Source organism: Rhagoletis pomonella, unplaced genomic scaffold, assembly GCF_013731165.1.
Source record: "Rhagoletis pomonella isolate Grant_MI unplaced genomic scaffold, Rhpom_1.0 Rhpom_scaffold_00014, whole genome shotgun sequence".
In the NCBI taxonomy this organism is placed as follows: domain Eukaryota; kingdom Metazoa; phylum Arthropoda; class Insecta; order Diptera; family Tephritidae; genus Rhagoletis; species Rhagoletis pomonella.
Genome location: NW_023458568.1, coordinates 2,593,936 through 2,608,113, shown reverse-complemented (window position 1 = coordinate 2,608,113; position 14,178 = coordinate 2,593,936). Strand labels below are relative to the sequence as shown.

At 44.9% G+C, this 14,178-nt stretch overlaps 1 protein-coding gene across 3 annotated transcripts in view; it reads right to left on the bottom strand.

The window, feature by feature from the left end:
• LOC118749167 (UDP-glucose 4-epimerase) overlaps positions 1–14,178 on the bottom strand; it is a 519,161-nt gene that overhangs the window by 94,193 nt on the left and 410,790 nt on the right. The gene's annotated exons all lie outside the window — the stretch shown is intronic.

Sequence of the window (14,178 nt, the reverse complement as noted above, 5' to 3'; positions counted from 1 at the left end):
CAACTATGAAAATAACGACAAACGCGATAATACTCCCGCAACTTACTAATTTCTTGCCATCGTTCAAAGCTACATATATTGAACTGTAAGAATACTCATCCCTCCCTCTAGCAGACCCCCACTGTTTTACTCCAGCTCGAATAGACATGGTATTAGGAAGTGATGTCATTCCCCAAGTGTTACTCCCAGGCCTAAAAACCAATGTCGGCGGAAGTTTGATAGCCCAAAACTCAATATTTGGGTAGATTTTGAGCGGCCCAGTGATGGAGCAAGTATCATCATTCTCGACCCAGGTAGTTGAAAGCACAACAAACTCTCTCAATGATCTGCTCAAGAAGTTCTGGGAACAGGAGGAAGTACCAGCAACCCCATCCCTCACTGACGACGATGCATTTTGTGAAGATCTCTATCAAAAGTCCACAACTCGCAGAGATGACGGTCGTTACGTGGTAAAACTTCCGTTTGAAACTACTTTCCCGGACACGATTGCACTCGGACACTCAAAGCCTGCAAGCCCGGGTGGGGACTTTGATTCCCAGTGGGAACGGTCACCATAGCTGGGCTCTAAGCTACCGGGGGGGTCGGCAGGTCGCGGATAGCCGGACGGCCTGTAGTAGCAGGTTAGTTGCGAAATAAGGTTAAACGAATAAGCAATCCCCGACGATGAGCAGCAGGAATAGAGGACGCGGTATAAAAGCCAGCAAGTCTGATGAAATTCCTGTGATAGTGGCGAGTGGACACCGCCTCTTTGAAATATGTGTCCCCCTCATCATACATATGATGAGTTACAAAAAAAAAACCCAGGCGCGACGGCTTCCATATTGGACGGCTTCCTGGTCAGCGTTTGTTCACCATGTTAGGTGCGGCTGATACAACAATCCAGACCGGTACGCGCTGCGGCGCACTGGGAGTCCCTCGAAATCCCTACAGCGATTTCTCCGCTGGCGGGGTAAAGACGGTGATGTGAGCGTGCTCTGCCGAGGTGTCAGCCGCGGTGCGTATCAGTAACCAGCCACTTCGGTCCCTGGTCAGGGAGTGTGCATTGGGCGCAGGAGTAGTAGACCGCGTTGCCCCGGGCGAGCGCCGGTCCGTCCGTGTTTTCCGGGACCGGTAAAGCGAAGGACAGGCCTCAAGGAACTGGGGTAGGGGCATAGTCCCCGAGGGTATACCCGTTCCTGTCTATTTCGGCCCGCCCCCCTGCACACGATGCGCTGGCAAAAGCAAAAGAATGGATTCCAAAATGAGAAAAAACAACAACAACAACGACAATGTAAACGAAGCCAGCAGCGGCGCGAAAAACCTGGACGGCAGGGGCTGCAAGGTGCTTGGGGCAGACCCATCCCAGGGAACACCGACTGCAGAAACTGACCCGTTCAAGCGTGCGTCAAGACTAGTTCGGTCGCCTGTAAAGGCGCTTAGCGTGGAGAAGCCGGTACGAACGAGATCGTCGCCACCAGCACTACAAGACAGCGAGCCTCAAATGAAGGGAGCCAAACAGAACGGAGACTACATGTCGGAGCTCGGAGATGCTATTAAGAGGCTGACGGAGGCAATGTGCCCGCCACAACGCTCAATAAACAATAGCATGCGAGAGATACTCAGCTCACTAACAAAGCTGCATGCGAGTGCCCTGGAGGAGTACTCCAGAATAAAGGCAAGCAGACGGAGTATTTTCAACATACCGGTGACTGCTGAAACCCCGAAAAAGCCCCGAGATGAAAGCCAACTAAAGCGTAGGACGCCACCCAAGAAAAATAAAACCACGCAGGAGCAGGTGACCACCAAACCTGCAACCAAACAGAGTAAGGTGGCGCCAAACGAAAATTCCGGCAAGATTAAGGAGAAGGAGGTGGAGGAAGAAGGAAAATGGGTAGAGGTCCAACGCAGGTCACATGGCAAAAAGAAGATGGCATACAAACCACCACCACGGCCAGATGCCATCATTATAGCTCGGACGGGAGATATGACCTACAGCGATATACTAAGGACCGTAAAAAAGGAAGAGGCGCTGCAGAAACTCGGCGAGAGCGTATCACGCATCAGAAAGACGGTCAAGGGTGAAATACTGCTGCAGCTTAAGGAGACGCAAATGAAGGACACGGGCGAACTCAAGGGCGAAATAGGTAGGCTTCTACGGGACCAGGCACAGATCAGAGCCCTAACCCACGAGACGATGGTAGAAATCCGTGACCTGGACGAGATTACCACCAAGGAGAATATTGCCGAGGCCATCCGCAACCAGATAAAGGAGCTAAACCACCTTAACGAGAATGCGATAAAAAGCATCAGGGCGGCTTATGCGGGCACACAAACCGCGGTGGTAAATCTCCCAGCGCAGGAGGCAAGATTACTTCTTGACGCGCAGAAAATAAAGATAAGATGGGTTGGGTGCAGAGTAAGGGAGAAACCGAACCCCAAAAAATGCTTCAGGTGCCTGGAATATGGCCATATAGCGAGAGACTGCAAGAACGCGGAAGACAGAAGTCAATGCTGCCTAAAATGTGGAGAAAATGGACACTTTGCGAAAGCCTGCGACAAAAAGCCACACTGCAGAGCATGCAAAAACCAGGGCAGAAAGAACACCGAGCACCAGATAGGTAGTTGGAGGTGTCCGCTATACCAGGAGGCGTGCAAGAAATCAAGAAAATGAGAGTCATGCAGTTGAATCTCAACCACTGCGAAGCAGCGCAAGAGCTGCTCAGGCAAACGGTGTACGAGGAGAAGGTGGACATAGCAATAATCAGCGAGCAGTATAAAAATATAGACAGTGGAGCATGGATATCGGACCTCACAGGCAAAGCTGCAATATGGACATGCGGAGGAAAAGCTTTCCAAGAAAAGCCGCTGCTTGGTAAAAGCTACTACACACGAGCGAAGGTAGACGGTTTTAACTTTTATAGCTGCTACATACCACCAAGTATCCCACAAAATGAATACGAGAACATCCTAGACAGTTTGGTTCAAGAAGTCCGGACCACCACAATGAACGTTATAGCAGGGGACTTCAATGCATGGGCAGTGGAATGGGGTAGCGTCCACACAAACAGGCGGGGAGATGCACTACTAAAGGCGTTTTCGGTACTTGATGCGGTGCTTCTGAATTCGGGGAACAAAAATACCTTTGAGAAGAATGGTCGAGGCTCGGTGATTGACATTACTTTCGCTAGTAGTTCCTTGGTGCGCTCAACGAGCTGGAAGGTGTCGGACCTCTATACGAACAGTGACCATCTGGCAATCATGATGGAGCTAGGGAATTGTGCACAGAGCCGACAAAGGGCGATCACCAGGCAGGTGCAAACGAGGGGCTGGAAGGTAGAGACTCTGGATGAAGAGCTCTTCAGACTCGTGCTGGATGAGGAAATGGCCACTGAGGATAACACTGAGCTCCAGGCTGAAACACTGGTGAGGCACATCAGTAAAGCCTGCGACGGTGCTATGTGCAGGAGAAAACATGGCTCTCTCAGGCAGCCGGCGTACTGGTGGAACGAAAAAATCCAGGCCATAAGGGGTGAGTGTCATAAGGCGAGGCGGTTGTGTCAAAGGAACCGTGGCTCGATGGAACATGCCGTGCTGCGCGAAGCCTTCAAAAATAAGCGAAGTGACCTTAAAAAAGCCATCAAAAGCAGCAAAACCAGCTGCTTTAAGGAGCTCTGCGAAAAGGTGGACGAAAACCCATGGGGTGATGCCTACAAGGTGGTCATGAAGAAAATAAAAGGTGGTAAAGGCCAGGCACCAACCTGTCCCACCCTCCTAAAAGACGTCGTGCAAACTCTCTTCCCTGTGCAAACGCCAGGAGGTCGGCGACCGCAAGCAGAGAAACCGGAGGGAATGGAAGCATCAACGGTTACAGACGAGGAGGTGGTCCAAGCAGCAGAAAGATTTGGTAATGACAAAGCGCCAGGCCTAGACGGAATACCAAACAAGGCTCTGAAGGTTGCCATCAAGCACAACACGGGTCCGTTTACCGAACTCTTTACGCGGTGTCTGCGAGAAGGCGTCTTCCCAAAAATCTGGAAGAAACAGCGGCTGGTCCTACTGCAGAAACCAAACAAGCCGGCAGGAGAACCAAGCGCATACCGACCTCTCTGTATGCTGGATACGCTTGGTAAGATACTGGAGCGATTAATTTGTGTACGGTTGGAGCAGCACTTAGAGGAGGAACTGCCGGGTCTCGCCGATAACCAGTATGGATTTCGAAGACAGAGGTCTACCATTGATGCAATTAAAAAGCTCACCGATGTCGCAGGCAAGGCAATAGAAGGAACAAGATGGCTATATGGCACGAAGGAATACTGCGTGGTGGTGACATTCGACGTAAAAAACGCCTTCAATTCGGCATCCTGGCCTCACATACTAAGTGCTCTGGAAGGAAAGAACACGCCGCCCTACTTGCTAAGGATGGTATCCAACTACCTATCTGACAGGCTTCTGCTGTATGATACCGACGAAGGCCCCAGGAAGTACTTGGTGACGGGTGGAGTACCACAGGGCTCCGTACTTGGGCCACTACTTTGGATTGTCCTCTATGATGGAATTCTGGGACTGCCGCTGCCAAGGGAGGTACAAATTATCGGATACGCCGATGATAAAGCAATAACAGTAGTGGCCTAAGACCTCTACCAAGTTGAGAACATCTGCAACAGCACGGCGCAGCAAATAAAGAACTGGCTCGCTGCAACGAATCTCCAACTCGCAGGGCAAAAAACCGAAGCGGTGGTGATCACAAGCCGAAAAAAGATGGAGAGCGCTACGCTCAACATCGATGGACATAGCATCAAAACACAGCAGTCGCTGAAATACCTGGGTGTCATGATAGACTCGAGATTAAGCTACAAGGTGCACATTGATAAAGCCTGTGAAAAAGCGGCAAGAGTGACCACGGCTCTAACAAGACTAATGGCTAACATCGGCGGACCGAGCCAAAACAGACGAGCGCTTCTAGCAAAAGTGAGCCAGTCCATACTAATGTATGCAGCACCCATCTGGGGACCCGCGTTGCAGCGCAAGACTTACGCGAAGGCGGCAAAGTCGGTGTACCGACTAAATAGCATCAGGGTGACTAGCGCCTTCCGTACTGTGTCACACGAGGCGGTCGGAGTCTTAGCGGGCATCATGCCCCCAGAAATAATGGCCATGGAGCTAAAAAGAGTCTTCGATAAGTCCCGAAACTTAGGCAGGTGCCTGACAATCGAAGAGCGAAAACAAGAGAGGGATGCAAGTCTAAATGAATGGCAAAGACACTGGGATTTGACGACAAAAGGGAGGTGGACGCACAGGCTGATCAATAACATAAAAGCGTGGGTGGAGAGGAAACACGGAGAGACCGACTTCTACGTGACACAGTTGCTGACGGGGCACGGCTGCTTTCGAGAATACCTGTTCAAATATGGGCATGATGACGGGACAGAGTGCTCATTCTGCGGTAGCGGCGACGAAAACGTACTACACGTATTTTTCCACTGCCGAAAATACGAGGCAGATCGAACAGACATAGAGCAGCTGATAAAGGAGAGCATGACGCCTGACAATATCGTGGGGCACATGATAAACTCAAAAGCGGTGTGGAGCAGAATTAAGGCGTGGTCCGCAATAGCCCTCCAGGAGCTAAGAGCGAAAGAACGACAGCGCAGTAGCGAAAAGAGAAGACTGAACGAGAGATAAGCCAGAAAGGCGTGTGTGAAGAGCCAATTGGCAAAGCTACGCCTTGCGACGTAATACCTAACGGCGGTCCCGCAAGGCGAAACACAAGGCTTCAGACGTCGGAGTTAAGGGTTTAGTACGTAGGCGCGCTGTCTCGCAAGTCCAGAATTATGTGATAACATAGTCTGGGCGTGGTCCCGAATGAGGTGCACCCTTAGCGGACAGGATGACGAATCGTGCATAACATCTTTGGAAGATTCCCCCTCCGTTGAAAAAAAAAAAAAAAAACTCAAAGCCTGCAGCACAACAACAATATCTCAGTATGGAGCGATCGCATGAAAGGAAGCCGGTACTGCAACAAACATACTCGAAGGTCCTGGAAGAATACCTCACATTGGGTCACATGGAACCCACATCGTCCCAAGAAATAATCCGTGAAGGCAAATATTTTTCATTATACCTACCCCACCACGCAGTAATAAAGCCACATAGTAAAACTACCAAGGTGCGAGTAGTTTTCAACATTCAGGTATCTCTCTTAATGACATCATCCACACAGGCCCAATACTCCAAAATGATCTTATGCTCGTTTTACTCAAATGGCGTTTGTACAAATACATTTTCAATGGCGACATTGAGAAAATGTAGCCAAATATACATTCACCCAGAGGATAAAGAATTCCAAAGGATACCTTTCCGCAGAACCCCTCAAAGTTCGGTACAAGATTTTAAATTAAAAACTGTTACCTTTGGTGCCGATTGCGCGCCATACCTCGCGATAAGAACGCTTCACCAACTAGCTAAAGACTAAAGTGGCAAATACCCAAAAGCCACAGAAATACTGTTAAATGAAATATACGTTGACGATATACTCTCTGGGGGTCACGACCTCGACTCAGCACTTACGTCAATGACCCAGGTAACTGATGCGTTAAAATCAGCTGCGAACTCACAAATATCTACTCAAAAATATACCCAAACCAGATCTCTTAGAAACAAACTTTCTCAAATTCCATGATTCCAGTTCAACAAAAACTCTCGGCTTAACATGGAGTGCGCTCAACGATGAATTCTCATACTCTATTGACCCCCTGCCAGACTCCACAACAGCCACTAACCGACAGATTTTGTCCTCCGTGGCGAAACTTTTCGACCCGGCAGGGTGGCTATCTTACTTCAACAACTCTGGATGGAAGGTGCCGATTAGGACGAGAACGTCAAACCCGGAGCGCTTCGCAAGTGGACTTCATTTCGGGAAAACCTCATAGCCATCAGCGAAATACGGTTACCGCGATGGGTTCAGTTTTCCCCTAATAAAACCATTCAGCTCCATGGATTCTCAGACGCACCCGAAAAAGCATTCTGCGCATGCGTTTATCTCCGAGTGGAACACTGTGAAAACTCGGCATCATCTCATTTGCTCGTAGCAAAAAGTAAAGTCGCACTCCCCCCAAACAGTGAGTCTGCCTCGCTTGGAACTGTGTGGAGCGGTCCTTCCCTCCAAACTTGTGAAGCATATTCGATCCCAACTTAATCTGCCGACCCATGAGCTCATACTCTGGTCAGACTCCTCTATCGTGCTGGCCTGGCTAGAAAACCACCATGGACATGGAAGACATATGTGGCGAACCGAACTTCCCTCATCTTGCAGAATGTCAATAACGCCACATGGAGACACGTATCGAGCTTAGACGATCCCGCAGATTTAGGCACTCGAGGATGCAAGCCACAATATCTAGTGTCATGTTACCTATGGTGGAATGGTCCTCAGTGGCTCACCAAACCCTCAGCGAGCTGGCTAAAGAATGCACCTCAAACGCTCTTTCCCCCTGAACAAAAATCCGTGGAATCTTATCACACAATAGAGAACGAAGACCCTCTCACTCGATTCTCGTCATTTCCTCGCGCCCTTAGGTTAATCGCTTACGTGTATCGGTTCATCCGCAGCGCACGAAAGGAACCAACACCAACGACGCGCGCACTCACCCAGGACGAAATCAGTTACGTCAAAACCCGGCTAATCATATGCACCCAACACAATCATTACGCAGAGGCGGTCACGCAACTGGAAGCCTCGAAACCGGTAAATAAAAAAAGCTCGCTGCTATCGTAGCATGGGGTTCGCTAGATAAAAGTGTTGTAATGCGTGTAAACGGGCGCTTTAAGCTCGCCGTTCTCACCTATAATGAACGACACCCCATCATAATACCCGAAAACTCCAAGTTCTTTTCTCTCTTCATAGATTTTCTCCACACGACTCTACTCCACGCGGGAAAACAGCTCATGGTCCGGATGGTCCCACAAGAGTATTACATCCCAAGACTTAAGCAGAAAGTTAAAAAATGCATTTTCCACTGCAAGGTGTGCACCATCACCATACACAAGCGAGAAATGCGATCGAAGATAATGGCGGCCTTGCCTCCAGCACGAGCAACCTACTCGCTACCATTTCACACCACGGGAATAGACTTCGCGGGCCCATTCCTGGTGAAAACTTCTTTACTGCGTTTCCCCTCACATACAAAAGCATATGTATGCGTGTTTGTCTGCTTCTCTTCCAAAGCCATACATCTAGAACTCTGCTCCGACCTGACAATGGAAGCCTTCAATGCCTGCTTTGCTAGATTCGTTTGTCGACGTGGTCTCCCCCATAAAATCATGTCGGACAACGGGAAAACTTTCGTAGGCGCTCAAAGGTCAATCCACCGAGAACTTTCCACTTTTCTTAAGGAAGCCGCCTCAGATATCGCTGAAAAATACACCGTTCATGGCCTTTCTTAGCAATTTATACCACCATACGCTCCTCATATGGGAGGCCTGTGGGAAGCAGCGGTTAAAAGTTTTAAGAAACACTTCAACAAAGTCGCTGGGAGTCAAAATTCACGTTTGAAGAATTCACCACACTGCTCATACGAATCGAAGCGGTACTCAATTCCAGACCGCTGTCGCCTTTGTCTCAAGATCCTAGCGATTTACAGCCTCTTACTCCCGGTCACTTCTTAAGAGGAGCATCACTTGTCTCTCTGCCAGAACCTAACGCAGAAAACCTGTCTCTTCCAAACTAGTGGCAGAAGCTCAAGGTACTTCACCATCAATTCAGCACCCGATGGAAAACTGAATATTTGCATGAGCTACACAAACGGCATAAGTGGAAAGGCAAAGAACCCAATATCGCAGTGGAAGACCTCGTCGTCATCAAAGAAGACAACCTCCCACCAAATGCGTGGCGCCTCGGACGTATTGTTAAGCTCTATCTCGGTCCCGACCGAAACGTTCGCGTGGCTGACATCCGTATCCAAAAAGGAATTATAACACGCAACATTGCAAAATTATGCTTGTTACCACCTCCACCCAGCACAACGGATGCTTCTCTTTTCTTTATACCTCAATATACAGACTCAGCGGTTAACCACAGAACATTTTCACACCCATTCCCTCCGTATTTACACAAAAAACTAATGTTCGGTTTCAAATTTAATTTCTTCATAGGACAAGTGAAGCATCCATGAAGCTCAGCAAATGTCGCCTTTGTTGCCGCCCCCATTCATTGCCCTACTGTAAAACTTATCTCGCCCGAGTACATAAATATTGTGTAAACTGCCTGGCTACCTTCCATGTCACCGGTGCCTGTGACTCTCCAGCTATCAGTGTGGTAGGGCGCATCACACGCTGCTACATCGAACGCTGGCGAATCCGTCAACGATCCGACGTAGGGATAGGACTCGTTATGCTAGCCGTCGGACAATCCGGCGTACTCGAGGTCTGCAAAGTCCCACCGCTGCCAGGAGTCATAAAATGCGTGAGCTGCTCAATAAAGCGCAAGACATCATCAACCAGCTGAAGGAGCTAGTATCCGCTTCTACGCGGCCGGCCGGACGTGATGTCGAAGACATGGATGATGATGAATAATTAGTTAATCTTTACTTTATACATATATTTGAAATGTAATAGAATTACTTATAATGAATTAACATGAAGAATAAGTCACCCTTTACTTTATATACATATTTGAGATGTAATAGAATTACTTAATTCGAAACTGAACATACTCACTATCCTTATATATATATATTTAAAATTGCACTAGAATTCCTTTTGAACGTACTAAATTGTAAAATATGTATTTTTTCCGAATGTGAGCTCTCGGCACCCGTACACCGGTATAGGGGCACTCGCAATCGAATCGTCGACTAGACCAGTTATTAATTTCAATTTAATCTACAGTCCACTATATTTTCTCATTTTTGAATAAACTCGGAATAATTTGTATTACCTTAAAATTTGCTTTACTTATTCAATTAAATATACTCAAACACACCCTTTTACGTTGCCAAAGAGCAACAACCGGGATGATTTTGGACACTTTGTTGTGACAATCCCCATAAAAAGTGCTAGTAGATTAGGAAGCTCCCGTTCAATTGCATTAAAACAGTTCTTCTATTTGGAAATATATAGATTTTATGCGCGAGTATGAGCGACTTGGACACATGAAAGAGGCTCAGAATAGTCCGTCTCCTAGTGAGCTAGTGTACTATATTCCACACCATTGTGTGCTTAAGAAATTTCGTGTTGTATTCAACGCTAGTTGCAAGACCGATTCAGGAGTATCTTCAAATGAAGTTCAAATGCTTGGTAAGAAGTTGCAGCGTGATCTCCCCGACATTATAATGCGTTTTAGGCGGCATCAAATTGGAATAAGCTGTGATGTGAAAATGATGTTTAGGCAAATACGAATTATTGAGAGCCAGTATGACTTACAGCGCATATTTTGATGGGAGAGTCCCAGAGAAAAGTTGCGTGAATACTGCTTAGCAGTGGTTACATATGGGATAACTGCATCAGCACATTTAGCAGTGCGTTGCTTAATTCAGGCAGCTAGGGATCAGTTAGAATATTTTCCATCAGCAGCTAGAGCTATTATTGATGATTTTTATATGGATGATGGAATTACAGGGGCAAGTAATGATGACGAAGCGATCAGATTAGCTAGAGAAGTGAGATTCGTGCTAGGTAGTGCTGGTATGGAACTATGTAAGTGGCAGTCCAATAGCAAAGAATAGCAGAAGAACCGAATACATTGTTGCTGTCCGATAATGCGGATACATCGGAGCAAGGCTTGAAGTGGCATACTGATAGCGACGAATATACATTTGCGGTGAAGGCGCCAGAGGTACCTGTGGTGATTAGCAAGCGAATTGTTCTACGTTGTGTTGCACAACTTTATGATCCAAATGGTTATATAACACCAGTTACATTTATTGGAAAAATAATAGTGAAAGATTTGTGGAGACTGAGCATGGGATGGGACGAGCAGGTTCCTCAGAGCATTAAATATAGATGGCTAGAATTCTGGAAAGATATTTCGTAGCTAGAAAGATTCGAGTTACCTTGATATATTCGTTTATCAAACGATGCAACTATTCAGTTGCATGGATTTGCGGATGCATCCGAGAAAGGCTTCGGGGCAGTGATTTATGTGCGAGTTGTGTCTAGTCTGGGAATGATAAGTTCTGAGTTGCTAATTTCCAAGGCTAGGGTTGCGCCATTGAAGACAATAACAATTCTTAAACTTGAGCTTGCTGCTGCTGAGCTTTTAGGTAGGTTATACTTGAGCGTTGTACGGAGTACAATTTTTTTAGCTAGTACCGGGCTTTACACGGTTCAAGTATTGAATTCAATTCTGCTTGCTAGTGGAAGAGAGGGGCTGCGAAGAAGAAGGAAGTGTACATACGCGTCTGTACCTTCAAGTGGTTTCAAGTTTCTTGCTTTGCTTTTGACATTTTCGTTGTTTCCCATTTAAAGAACCAAAAACTGGAATTCAACAAAATTTAAGCGTGTAAATGCAAATAGAAAACGCAAAACGCAACGCAAACGCAAAAAAATGAAACAGAATTGCTTTAAAGTACTTCAATTATGTACATCGGGTGTAATTAAATTAAAATAAACTAGTTTGAATATATTTTTGAAACCATACTATGGTGTTAGTGAATCTGTGTCGGTGGAAGAAACTATTGATATAAGCCAGGGTTTGTCAAATTTCGGAGATTCTTGTATTTCCGTTTGATACTTTGAATGGATAAATAATCATGTAAATAACCATGTAGAAGTCGTAGTATGGTACGGCCATTTGTACAATGATTTGGGTTCTTGTATCACACGCTTGAAATACGGACTTTTCCATAAATTTTGGAGTGAGTTCTATGCAAAAATACTGTGGCGTAGCCGGATTGGACTGATGAAAGTTTTTTGTAATACATACAGTTTTCTCTACGTTTACACGCAATTTGTTTTTCTACGATTGGGAATTTTAGGTTTTTATATTATCGGTTTAAAATATTTTAAAAATTGAAGAGAAAGGACAAAGTTACTGAAAATCGCTATATACCATTTAGCTAATTCTTGAGGAACTAAATAAAATTAAAAAGTTTATATTAATAGCTTCGTCAATGCATTTTAAAGTTAAACGATACTATCGATAGTATCGATAGTTTCAAAGAAAACTATCGATAACATCGAATAGGATGACTATCGATAGTTTTACAGCTCTACAGACAGCGAAGTCTGGAGAATATTTATTTTTCGCTATGTGACATTTTCAAAGAGAGATGCCACTCTCATTGCTCTCATTAGTCTGTTCCAGTGCCCATCAGATTTACAGGAATTTCTGACAAGTCGTTCTTGTACATACATTGGGGTATATTTGTAGTCGAAACAAAGTCGATTATAAAGTTAGTTGCCGCCATTTCATTGAAAATTATGACGAAAAGCAGCAACTAACTTTAGTGTCGACTTTATTTAGGCTATGAATATGCATTCTTCAGTTATGTCTTCCTAACTAAATCCTGGAGTACTGGAACAGACTAAGGGCCGTTTGCACCATGTCTAGTTAACGCTAACTGGAGGTACATCCTTCAGTTAAGCACATCCACTGCTTTATCGATCACATGTTATATGATGGGTGTCGATAACGTCGATAAAGATGTTTAACTGGGAGTTAGAATTAACTAGACATGGTGCAAACGGCCCTAACTGATTACACTGAACAGCTGATTATGGGAAATTATGCGCTCTATGCGGATGCTTGTCTATGCCCTACACTCGCAATGCAAGTACAACCAGCGCTTTAGGTACAGACATGAAATCATTTAACATTTTTTGGTTGTATGAATTATATACATACAATTTTTGTGTATTTTATGTTTTTGTTCTGTCAATCTTAAGTTTATTTCTTAGTTTAGTTTTTATCAAAGAAAGCGTTAAAAATTTGCGTTCTGCAGCCGCAGAGCCATGTGGTAATCTATACATAGTCTTATATATCTTTGTACGTGGTAATCTCGAAAACTACCGACCGGATTTTGACGAGATTTTCTCTAAGTACTCTGTATCGACAGGAGAGTGACCTTTTTTACTTAGAATTTTAATAGGGTTGCCACCTATCCAAAAAAACTATGAGATCCGCTTCCGGATTACAAAAGATGAGGTATCAGATGAAAGGGATTGGCCTTTAGAAATCACTAATATTTTTTTTAATAGGGTTACCACCTGTTAATAAAACTACTATATTCAATCATAATAAGCGTAGGCATCAGTTCTGCACCATCACTCTCAAAAGAAAAGACTTACCCTCTACATGTGCAATAATATATTATTTTTCTGACTAGGGTTGCCACCTATTAAAAAGTTAAAATATTTTCGCCGTTCGTTGGATTACAAAATGAGATACCAAATTAAAGGGCATGGCCTTCGCATGTACAAAAGCTTTAATTTTTGAATAGGGTTGCAACCTATTTAAGAATTACTATCTTCTATACAAAGTATGAAGGAAAGTCGAGATAGTTTGACCACGCTAATCTCAAAAACTACTAAATGGATTTATACGAGATTTTTTAAGTATAATCTGAATCAATAGGAATAATATCTATAGTACTTTAAATTCCTATAGGGTTGCCACCTGTCTAAAAAATTATTAGATCCGCACTGTTCGTTAGATTACAAGAAATGAGGTGTCAAATAAAAGGGCTCGGCTTTCTCGGCCATCTAAATATCCTGATTTCAGCGCCATCTGTTGGCACCATTTTTTGCAAAAGTATATTTTAAGATGCGAACAGAATTTCAAATTCTTGCTCTTCCGAAATTATGGCTGATTACAAGTTTCACTCGTATAGAATGTGCCACGTCCCTTTTACAAAAGTATATGTATTTTACTATTAGCATCTACCATATATGTATATGTATGTCAACACACCAAATTTCGAAGTCATGGACTTACGGTTTCGAAGTTATAGCTGATTAAAAATGTAACGCCAATGTGAGGTGCCACGCCCCCTTGCCAGATCTGAGTTTTTTAAACCCTATGTTACGCCCGAGGTCACTCTCTATATACCAGTTAAAGCCCCATGGAAATCCATTCAGTAGTTAAGGAGATTGGTAAGTTATATAGACAGACAAACAATCTACAGTTTTATTATAGTAACTATATAGATATAATTTGTAGATATAGATATAGATATAGATATAGATATAGATATAGATATAGAT